Below are 10,143 nucleotides of genomic sequence, written 5' to 3' on the forward strand. Positions count from 1 at the left end.
GTCAGAAGAGGCGTCTTCCGCAACGGTGTCCACCGGCACGACAGGAACAGGATACACATCGACAACAGCAGCCACGGACACAACAGAAGCGACGGAGACTACAGTCACCACGGCGGCGTCAAGACAAAGAAGAGCGAAGACACCGCCGAAGACACGACCAGAAAACCACCACATCAAACGCCGGAAGTCGAGGAACCACCTCGAAGAAGCCGGCGGGTGCTGGTCGCATAGCGAAGAGCGTGAGGACGTCGAGCTTCTCAGCGCGACGACGCGAGCTGGAAGCCAAAGAAGAACTCGCGCGCCGAGAGCTAGAAGCAGCTCAGACGGCGACCAAGTTGGCTCGCGTCAGATTGGAACTCGCGCAATGTGAAGAAGAAGACTCCAACTTGGAGGTCGACGCGGAAGAGAAAACTGCCCAGACTGTGGCAGTCAGTCCTCGTTTATTTCAGAATCGCTGAAATCTAAATTATGTATTGATGGCCAATCTATTGATAGTGTAGCTGTTACTGGCATCAATAACATGAAATGTGCAGCTCTAGAATGTTGTAACATAACTATTAAAACACGCTCTAATTTCTATTGTAAAGAAATCAAATCATTTGTTATACCAAAAATAACAAGTAGCTTACCTAATTCTAAAGTTGATAATTCAGCATTAAACATACCAAAAAATATCACACTCGCAGATTCTACCTTCTATAATCCTGCACAAATAGATCTGTTGTTGGGAGCTGATATTTTCTGGGATGTCATTTGTTCTACTAATCATATCAAATTGGGAAATGCCAATCAACCTGTACTACAAAACTCCCAATTTGGCTGGTTGATAGTAGGACCAGATCGACTATGTGTCCTAACTATGTTCCAAATAAGAATATCTGTTGCGGACATAACGAATGTCATATCTTAAAAGCCAGGCAAGCTTTGTAATTAATACCAAAGAAACTTTTAATGTTAACTAATGTTATGTATTGGTAATTACTAACTCTGATGTGTAAATCTGCCATAGAGAGAGAATCGCTAGGTAGCGAATGCGTCGCCTCTCCATGGACCCGCCGGCATCACCACAGGTAGAACCTTCCACAGTATTAGCCGCTGAGCACGCGATCGCTGGTCCTTCATGTGAAAGAAGAGAGGTAAGGTCAGTTAGGTCGACTACCAGCGCGACCACGCGCTTAAGGCTCGCCGAGCTAGAGGCAGCTGAAAAGCTAGCTGCCCTCACTCGCCGAGAGTTAGAGATGGAGGTTGAGCTGGTGAAGAAGCGGCTTGCCGCTGAAGTGTCGGTAATACAAGATGACCAGGAGAGCGTGCAGGACGAGGCCCTGCACGATGAACACCAGCATCAGCACCAAAAGGTGAGCCAGTGGTTGAATACCCATACCCCCGTTGCAGGGGGCCGCACATCCCGCGGAAGAACCTAGGCCAGCACGGGATGAACAGCCGCGGGAGAGGTCGCCGTCGAGAGCCAGGAACAGCATAGACCAGCTAGCTGCTACTTTGGAGAAGATGGCACGCCCGCGGCTAAGACATACAGACCTGCCATCATTTTCCGGGACGGTAAGTGAGTGGCTCGCGTTTAAGGCCGCCTTTAACGACACAATTAATATGTATACGGTGCCTACGGCTGAAAACCTTCAGCGGCTTAGGACGTGTCTCAAAGGCGAGGCACGAGAGGCAGTAGCAGCACTGCTGCATACCGCCACTGATCCGGCTGTCATCATGAGAACATTAGAACAATGTTTTGGTCGGCCGGAGATGATCATTGATAAGGCTCTGGATGAACTAAAACGCGTGCCACGACCCGGACCTTCGGCGGCAGAGCTGAATAACTTCGCGGTAAAGGTACAGAACACTATATGTACATTAAAAGCTATAGATCGCCGCGGATATTTATACAATCCATTGCTCACCCGGGAAATTCTGGAAAAACTATCGCCGCACCTACGATCGAGATGGTGTGACTTTGCTAGCGACAACGAAGGTACTGCAGAGCCGGAAATATGCAGCCTAGCACGCTTCTTGATGCGCGAGGCAGACAGGGTGCTGAGGTATACCTATACTACGGTAGCAAGCGCCTCGACTGCCGGTCAAAAGCGGGAGGTCCGGCCTACAGCAACCAAGTTCCCGATCGCTGGCAAGAAGAAACCAGGTGCGGTGTATGCCGCTGTTGAAACAGCGGTCGAGCAATGTTTTTTATGCAAGGAAAATCACGTGTTGACACATTGCCCTAAGTACAAGGCCATGGAGGTAAGTCAACGCTGGGAATTTATTAAGTGTTGCGGACGCCGAGCCTGCAGTAGACTATAAGCTAACTGTATATAATTTGTACTAGATTTAGGAATGTCATTAAGGTAATAAGGAAATCGATATTGCTAAACTATATGAATCTGCATAACACGCATGCTGAAACATGCTATTACTGATACTATTGATAGCCAGATAGGCTTTGTTTAATATGTTTTTATGTTGTGACTAACTTGATTGTTACGTAATAAGATTTTGAATGTAACGGTTTTAGTAATAATATCTGGCTGATGTAATAGCATTAATCATTGCGCAAGAGATAAGAAAGTTTACATGTGTGCGTAAAAAGATAACGGTCATCAGTAACTTTCCATAACTTTCACCAATGAGCATGCTTGGTTTAATCAAAGAGCCCCCTCGTGTCGAGTAGCGGGACTAAAAAAGGTCAGGCGTAAGCCGTAGAATTCTAGCTAATTGGTCAACGTAAATTGTAACCCGTCCGGTACCCCTACGACTTGAGACCTTAGGAAATTGTTTAAAGATAGAGTCATTTTTCGAAGAAATTGTAGTCGACCCACAGTAAGCAAGTAATGCTCGTAATAACCAGTGCTCAGTGAAAATAGTGAAAGTACTAAGGTAAAACCTATGCCCTAAAACTCTTAAAATTGTTCTAAATCTATGTGCTAATAATTGTGTTCTATAAAATCGTGTAAATTGTGCTATAAAACTGTGTAAACTGTACTATAAAACTGTGTTAAACTTATGACCTAACAGTGTTAAACTTGTGACCTAACTTAGTGTTAAAACTTATACCCTAACTTCATTGTGTTTAAAACTTGTAACTTCATTGTGTTTAAATCTCTATTGTGCTAAACTCTATTGTGTTCAAACTATTGTGTTTTAAATCGTTATAACTTTGCTGTGATAAATCTCGTAGTGTTTACAATCGTGTGTAATCTAATAAAGTCGTGTAAACTAAAGAGTAAACTTAATGTAAACCAGTGATAACAATTGTGGTGATAAATAAAAGCCGTGTAAAAGTGTCGCATTCGTTTATTATTTAAACAAGTTCCTGTGGTAATACATTCGCGTATAACTCTAATCCATACAGTCCACTCAGTGTTTCGTGAGTTATCGCCGCCGTCGAGTGTAACCGCCGCATTAAGGAAAACGGCATATGTTTCAAGTGCGCCGTGAAAAAACATCGGCGCGTCTTATGCCGAGCAAAGCCGTGCGGCCAGAACGAGTGTCGCCGGCCACATCATGTGACTTGGCAACCAGGGCTTGTCGGGTCGTTCATCGGCCTTGTAACTTACATGATGATAATTGATGATTTCTTCCTTTGATGGAGATACCTGAAGGGTTATTTAATTATCTGACAGCGCTAGAAAGAGGGTTATTTATTTTTTCTTATTTGTTACAGAGTGCAATGAAGAACAAACTGATTTAGCCGCTCTAACATCGCTACCTTTTTTGATGAGCACATCAAATGTTACTTCTACAAAGAAAGCAACTAAAAAGACACAATGGAGACCATCAAAGCGAGAGGTATTGGAAGGCTTCATAACTCAAGTCGCAAGTCCAGCTGAGGTAGCAGTAGAGATAACAAGAAAAAGAGACAAGCTTATGGAAATGGACCTTCAAATGCAACCTTTTGTAATTGCAGTTGTGTCACCGAATAAATCAATTACAGCAAGGTACTGTAACGTAGTTAGAAACTCTTTCATTTGTAAGGTTTTATTCGTTAGATATTTTTGATACTGACCGGACAATCATTTCAAATGTATTCGATTTGTTCCATAGAATAAGTTTTTTATATTGAAGTGTGTCACTTCACCTCTCGAGCCCAAGCAATAAACGTCGTGATATCGAATCAGTTTTTCATTTTGAGCAAGATAATCGGTCCTGGTGTAACAGTACATAGTGATTAATAACATAACATATGAAATGCCAACTATTTCAAAAGCTGTAGAAGCTTGTTTAAAGGCGATTTTTGTATTGAATGCTGAATATCCTAAAGAGTCCCGTCATGTCTGGCAGTTTGTACAAATTGTACTTTTTGAGTTAAAAACGAAATAAAATTTAGTTAAAAAAAATCGCGCTCGCACCGGTACAAACCCAATCTATTTCTTTTTGCGTTTACTTTGTCAGTCTTCAAACTGAAAACTATTCACATAATACACAAAGTCAAGGGCGGCTAAATTGTTTTCTGGCTCGTGTGGCCATGCTACGCAAGAGTATAATGAATATGTCTCTAACCATATAACCATTTGGTGCGCTACCACGCGCCACGAGCCGTACCTAAGTGTATATACGTCTTTAGTTTACTTCTTAAGCTAAGGTTCCGCCGAAAAATGGTGAGACGAAAAGAGTTCCGAAGCCAAAAGAATTCGGGAACCGCTGATCTATACCATAGTCATGCTACTGCTAGGGGTAGGATATTTAATTCCGATTCTGATAATACACATTCTGAAAATACTGCGTATTTCCCTTTCCGTGTTCAACTGGCGACACCGGTCTCGCGAAATCCACACGCTTTTGTTTTGCTACGGAATCCTACGATCCCGTGTTCAATTCGCGTTAACTGAGCACGCCTTTGCGATCAATCAACGTTAAAAGAAGTTTTACAAAACAGTGTGTAATTGAAATGAACACGGTTTTTTAACCTGTCTATTCGAAACAAATCCGTACTGATTTAGCGTGTTCGTAAATGTTCGGGATAAATCGTGCGGGCCGAAGCAGGCGAGAGCGCCCAAAGTTGGATTCGCGCGCTTCTCATTGCAATTTGTTACAAGAAAATTATATGATTACTGTAGACGCAAAGTCTGAATTTATTAGAATAATCAAAGTACTTAACGAAGAACCAACTCCAGTAAACACATGAATACTGAAATATTCATTTGAACTATCTCGATTGCAGACTCCTTCCTCTACTGTTTCATACATGCATGATAAGAAAATACGTCGTTCACGAAAAAAAAAGGTCCAACCTACATCTATTTCGAGATGGCATCAAAAACAATTACCCAGCAGTGGTAGAATTCAGTCCGACCGTCCTGTTAAAAAGAAAGGTGCACACAATATCGCTGTGAACATAGACCAAAACGAACGTTCCTCATCAAAATCAAATAGTTGTCGGTGTTTTTTTTTGCGCTGATAATAAATAAATAAATATAATTAATTGTATTGTATGCCATATTTCATTGAAATTATATAGAGTGAATAACACAACCTACTGTCTACTATAGAATAATACCGTCGCTAATTCAACACGCTTTTAAAGACTTACAGCCAGTTTCATCATCAAAAGTTAAAGCCAAAGTAAAAGTTAAAGTAATGTCTAAAGTAAAAGTAACGGTTAAATTCAATTTTTCTATGAATTTGCTGTCACTTTAGCCTTGAAAAAACGAATTTGACCGTTACTTTTACTTTAGACATTACTTTAACTTAAACTTTTGATGAAGAAACTGGCCGTTAAACAGTCTAAGAGTCAAGTCAAAAAAGTGTTCACTTCAACTGCACACGATTTTGTTAAACCTTACCCAGCGCCACTTGACCACAAAGTCGTGCTCAGTTGACGCAAATTGAACACGGGATCGTAGGATTCCGTAGTAAAACAAAAGCGTGTGGATTTCGCGAGACCGGTGTCGCCAGTTGAACACGGAAAGGGAAATACGCGAAAATACTAGTAATATATCAGTTCTTCAACCCTCGTATTCACATTCTAATATCTCCTTGAATTTTGTTGAACCCCTATTAGAAACTAACAAGTATACTTTAGTTCATTTTATTTCATCCCTGTATGCAAATCCTCTGCTTCCGAGAAATGATCGAATGGATCGAAGAATATAGGTTAGGTATTAAATATGAAACACATTACATACTTAGGTAAAATTATTTATAAACAATCATTCGATCTTGGAAATCAACTCTTCCTTCATGAGAAAAATATATTCTGAATCCCTCCCTAATCACTTGTCCTTCTTCATTAGAAAAACTAAGTTTTTCTTCAAAAACAAAGTGTTTTAACCTCGTGTGTGAGACTTTGTAAATTAAAACTGTAAAATGTGTAAATCTATTAAAGTGATAATATACGTGTGGTGATTGTACAAATGGCTAATAACAATATTGAAAAAAATAAATGTTTGTAATTGTAATACAATGATCCTTTTAAGGATGGTTTATAAACTCTGACATGTTTTCCATCAATAGCTCCAAACACATGAGGAAAATTTGCCCGTTGTTGGAAACCTTCAACAATGCTTAACCACGCTTCAATCGTGAGCTCAGGAAAACACTCTACTCTCATGAAGTGCCAAATGGCCTTGCAAACTGATTCCACGATTTTTCTGATGGTTGATAATCCTATTCTGTGGCTGAATTGAAGCTCAGTAAACGAGCAACCACTTGCTAAGTATCTGATATATGAGTTATTTTTTTATTATTTGGTTTTAGGAACATTACTTCAAAAAACGTGGAGAACGCTTCGTGATGGTTTTGTTAAACAACGGCAGGAACTAACTACTACCAAAAGCGGATCAGCTGCTACGCATAAAAAATACAAATATTATAATCAACTCTTGTTTCTCTTACCAGTAACCTTTTGCTAGTATAATTCAAATACTGGTTATTTTTGAAGCGATAATCTGCTGCAGATGATAAGAGCTGAGCGGCAAATTACGCAGAAGCGTATTGCAGGATTTTCTTCCGCCCACTGAAAGATGCTTGGAGGTCCATTTTGTCCGACTGGAAATCTAGTGCGAGTGGGTATAAGAATGCAGATCTCCCAAAGGGTTTTAAATTTTCCCTCAAACGTTTAACGGATGCAATAACCCTGAACAGTGCTAATAACCTCAAAGCCGGATTTACAAAATGCGGGATCTATCCTTTAGATGCCAAACCTCTCCTAGATAGACTACCCCATGCAATAAACTCTGAGGCAATTAATGATTCTTTTATACAAAACCTGGAAATAAAGAGAAATGCACGGACTCAGGGTGTAGCAACCAACAGAGGCAGAAAAAAGCTTTAATACCAGGCAAAATTCGCCATTGTGGGTAAATAAATAATAAAATCTGTAATGTATAATAGTAATTTAATATATATAGTGTTTTTTTATCATTAAGGAAAAGTACACTTCATGCTTTTGTAATACCTATTTTGATACTGCCACGGAACTTGACCTTGAGGAGACAGAAAATATGATGTAAACTCATCACGGATATAAAGGCCTACACTCTCTAAACCCCGTTTGTCCACAGCAGCACCCGGGAGGGTTGGGTGTCTCTACCCCAACGGCCCGGATCGGTCGCAAAACCCACAGGAACCCACTGGGCAATAAGATTACCAGTGGGATTACAAGCTCAGGGCTCACCCTAGGTACTCACCTCCCTGGCCACACCCGTCAGGGAGGGTACACATCCCCAGGCAATCCCACCTGAGGAGTTAGGTTTAGTGGCCCTTCAGGCCCGAAACTCAGAGCTAGTTAGCGAGTTTGTTTGTGTTTTTCTTCTCGCTAGCATAGCGTAGGAAGTCAGTTGTACCTCTGAGACTTATATCTGGCGATCCCGAGGTCCTAGAAAAAGAACGAGTTATGTATTGTAGTAACCCGAGGCCTTCATCCACAAGATTTTGTCGCCCGATTAAATTTAAATTTGCTCATGAGACAACTGAACTCGCTAAAAAAGAACATGACCATATTAACACACAAATTCTTAACTTGATACCAACTCTGCATACGAAATAAATGGTCGCAGTATTGTAATATACGTCACAAACTTTTGTTCACAATGGTTGACGGGAAAATCTGCAATGCATTGACTGATACCAGTTTGACAAACAACCGACTTGATGTAGGCAACGCTTTTATGAGCTGTACTCAAATCTCGGTTTGCGTATGCAGTTCTCCATTTTCAAGTGTTATTTTTGTAATTTGTAATTGTTTTATTGTAATTTGTATTAAGTAGTTTTGTAGTCATTAGTTAGTTTTTAGGTTGTTTATTATTTTATTTTTATTATTATTGTTGACCTTTAACGGTCAGCAATCAAAGGCTCTTTTAAGAGCCAACTTCTTTGTTTTAATTATTTTAATAGTAGTTAGTAAGGTAGTTGTAGATTTTCTTTGTAATTTTAGATATAAGTTTTCTTTATTCTTCTTTTTTAAATAAATATTGTTGATTTGTAGTTTTAATAAGTTTTTATTTTATTTTATGTTCATCCGCATCCAGAAGTAGCAATGGATCCGTTGCAGCTTATTTTAGCTCGCTACTTTAATATTTGGAATTTCGCTTGCGCAATTCGCGACGAGGAGACCGTTGTCGCTGCAGCCAAGGCATGGCTGCTTATACCGGCCCGGACGCCTCGGTATCCGATATGCCGGGGCAATATGTCGAGGGAGCCCAAACTCAGCTATAAATTAAAATACCGATTAAGGTGCTGGAGGTGCGCTAGGGAGGGCAGACCGTCTATTAGTTCGCCCCTAAAAAATACTTTTTTCGAAAGGTCACACGTAAGCGTACTTGATACGCTGCGTCTGATGCTGCATTTCCTAAGAAAGGATAAGGTCTCGCAGGCGGCAATAGATGTTGGGGTGACAAAAAAAACCGCAATCCAAACCTATCACTACCTTAGAGAGGTGTGTGAGGTGGCAGAAGCCCACGATAGGGAATTGCTCGGTGGGAACGAGGACATCGTTGAGATAGATGAGACCCACTTATTCATCAGAAAATACCACCGGAGCCGGCTGTTAAGGTGGCAAACTTGGACATTTGGGGCCTTACTACAAAAACTTTAAACCCTGTTTTACACTTGTCTAATAAAATTTTGGCTGCATAATGAACCATATGTCAATGTCATAATTTGTCATTTTTTTAGACAAGGCATAAACTGACGTTTAAAAGTTTTTGTGGTAAGACGGTTGGGTGCTTAAGCCGCCTTACCAAAAAAAATCACGTAGAGCTCATTCCGGCTAAGTCGCGTACGACCCTGGACCCTATTATTGTCGAGGCAAATGTCCGCACAGGCACGTATATAATGTCGGACATGCGCCGAGCATATGACAACATACATTTACGCTTGGGCATGAGGGGTCACTCGTCGGTGAACCATAGCGAGAATTTTGTAGGGGGGACCATCGATATTCCGGTTGACGAATCGTTAGGAGTACCGGCCCCAGGTGGCGACACTGTCGATCATGTAGGAGCCAGCGTCGCCTTAAGTGGTACATGGGGGGAGTACATGTACCGCCACAACATATTAAAACAACTCCCATCAGAGGCGGCCCGTTTTCGCCGGCTCTTGCGGGATATGCATAGGGTGTATCCCGGATTGGGTAAATGGGGCATTAAAATAAGGAACTGTCGGTGTCGTGACCCAAACTGTCGCCGGCGAAATTAGTTTAGCCCTAGCCGTATCTTCTTTTTCTCTCCTCTCCTCCAGCATCGCCCGTGTTTCCATTATACATTTCCCTAAAGAGTCGTTGACCCCTCATGCGAAAAAAAGCACACTTATCCGCGGCGAGTATTAATTAGTATTAAGTAATTTAAGTAAATCTTCAAATGTTTGTAAAACTGGTCAAATAACAAGCATGCTTCGACCTACCACCATTTTATTGGGAGCGCCTGTGACGCGTGCGAAAATTACCGACGTTGACAATTTGTTACAAAAGCATTTTGGATTGGACTGGAAAGAGTCTATTTAAAATTTTAATTAGATATTATAAACCAGGCTAACTTCGGAAGAAAATTAAGATTTAAGGTCTCTGCACACAGCAGGCGCGGCGCGGCGGGACGGGACGGCGACGCGACACAATGTATTAGATCGTCACGTCGCGTCGCGTCGAGCGGGACGGCTCTGTGTGGCGTCGTCCGTAATATCTAGTACATTACAACTGCTCAGTGT

General features: G+C 41.3%; 1 pseudogene; it reads left to right on the forward strand.

Moving 5' to 3' along the window:
* The first annotated feature begins 8,268 nt into the window (after nucleotides 1–8,268).
* On the forward strand, nucleotides 8,269–9,659 carry LOC124644208 (annotated as a pseudogene).
* The last annotated feature ends 484 nt before the right edge of the window (nucleotides 9,660–10,143 follow it).

The sequence above is a fragment of the Helicoverpa zea genome, chromosome 29 (genome assembly GCF_022581195.2).
Source record: "Helicoverpa zea isolate HzStark_Cry1AcR chromosome 29, ilHelZeax1.1, whole genome shotgun sequence".
Classification (NCBI taxonomy): Eukaryota; Metazoa; Arthropoda; class Insecta; order Lepidoptera; family Noctuidae; genus Helicoverpa; species Helicoverpa zea.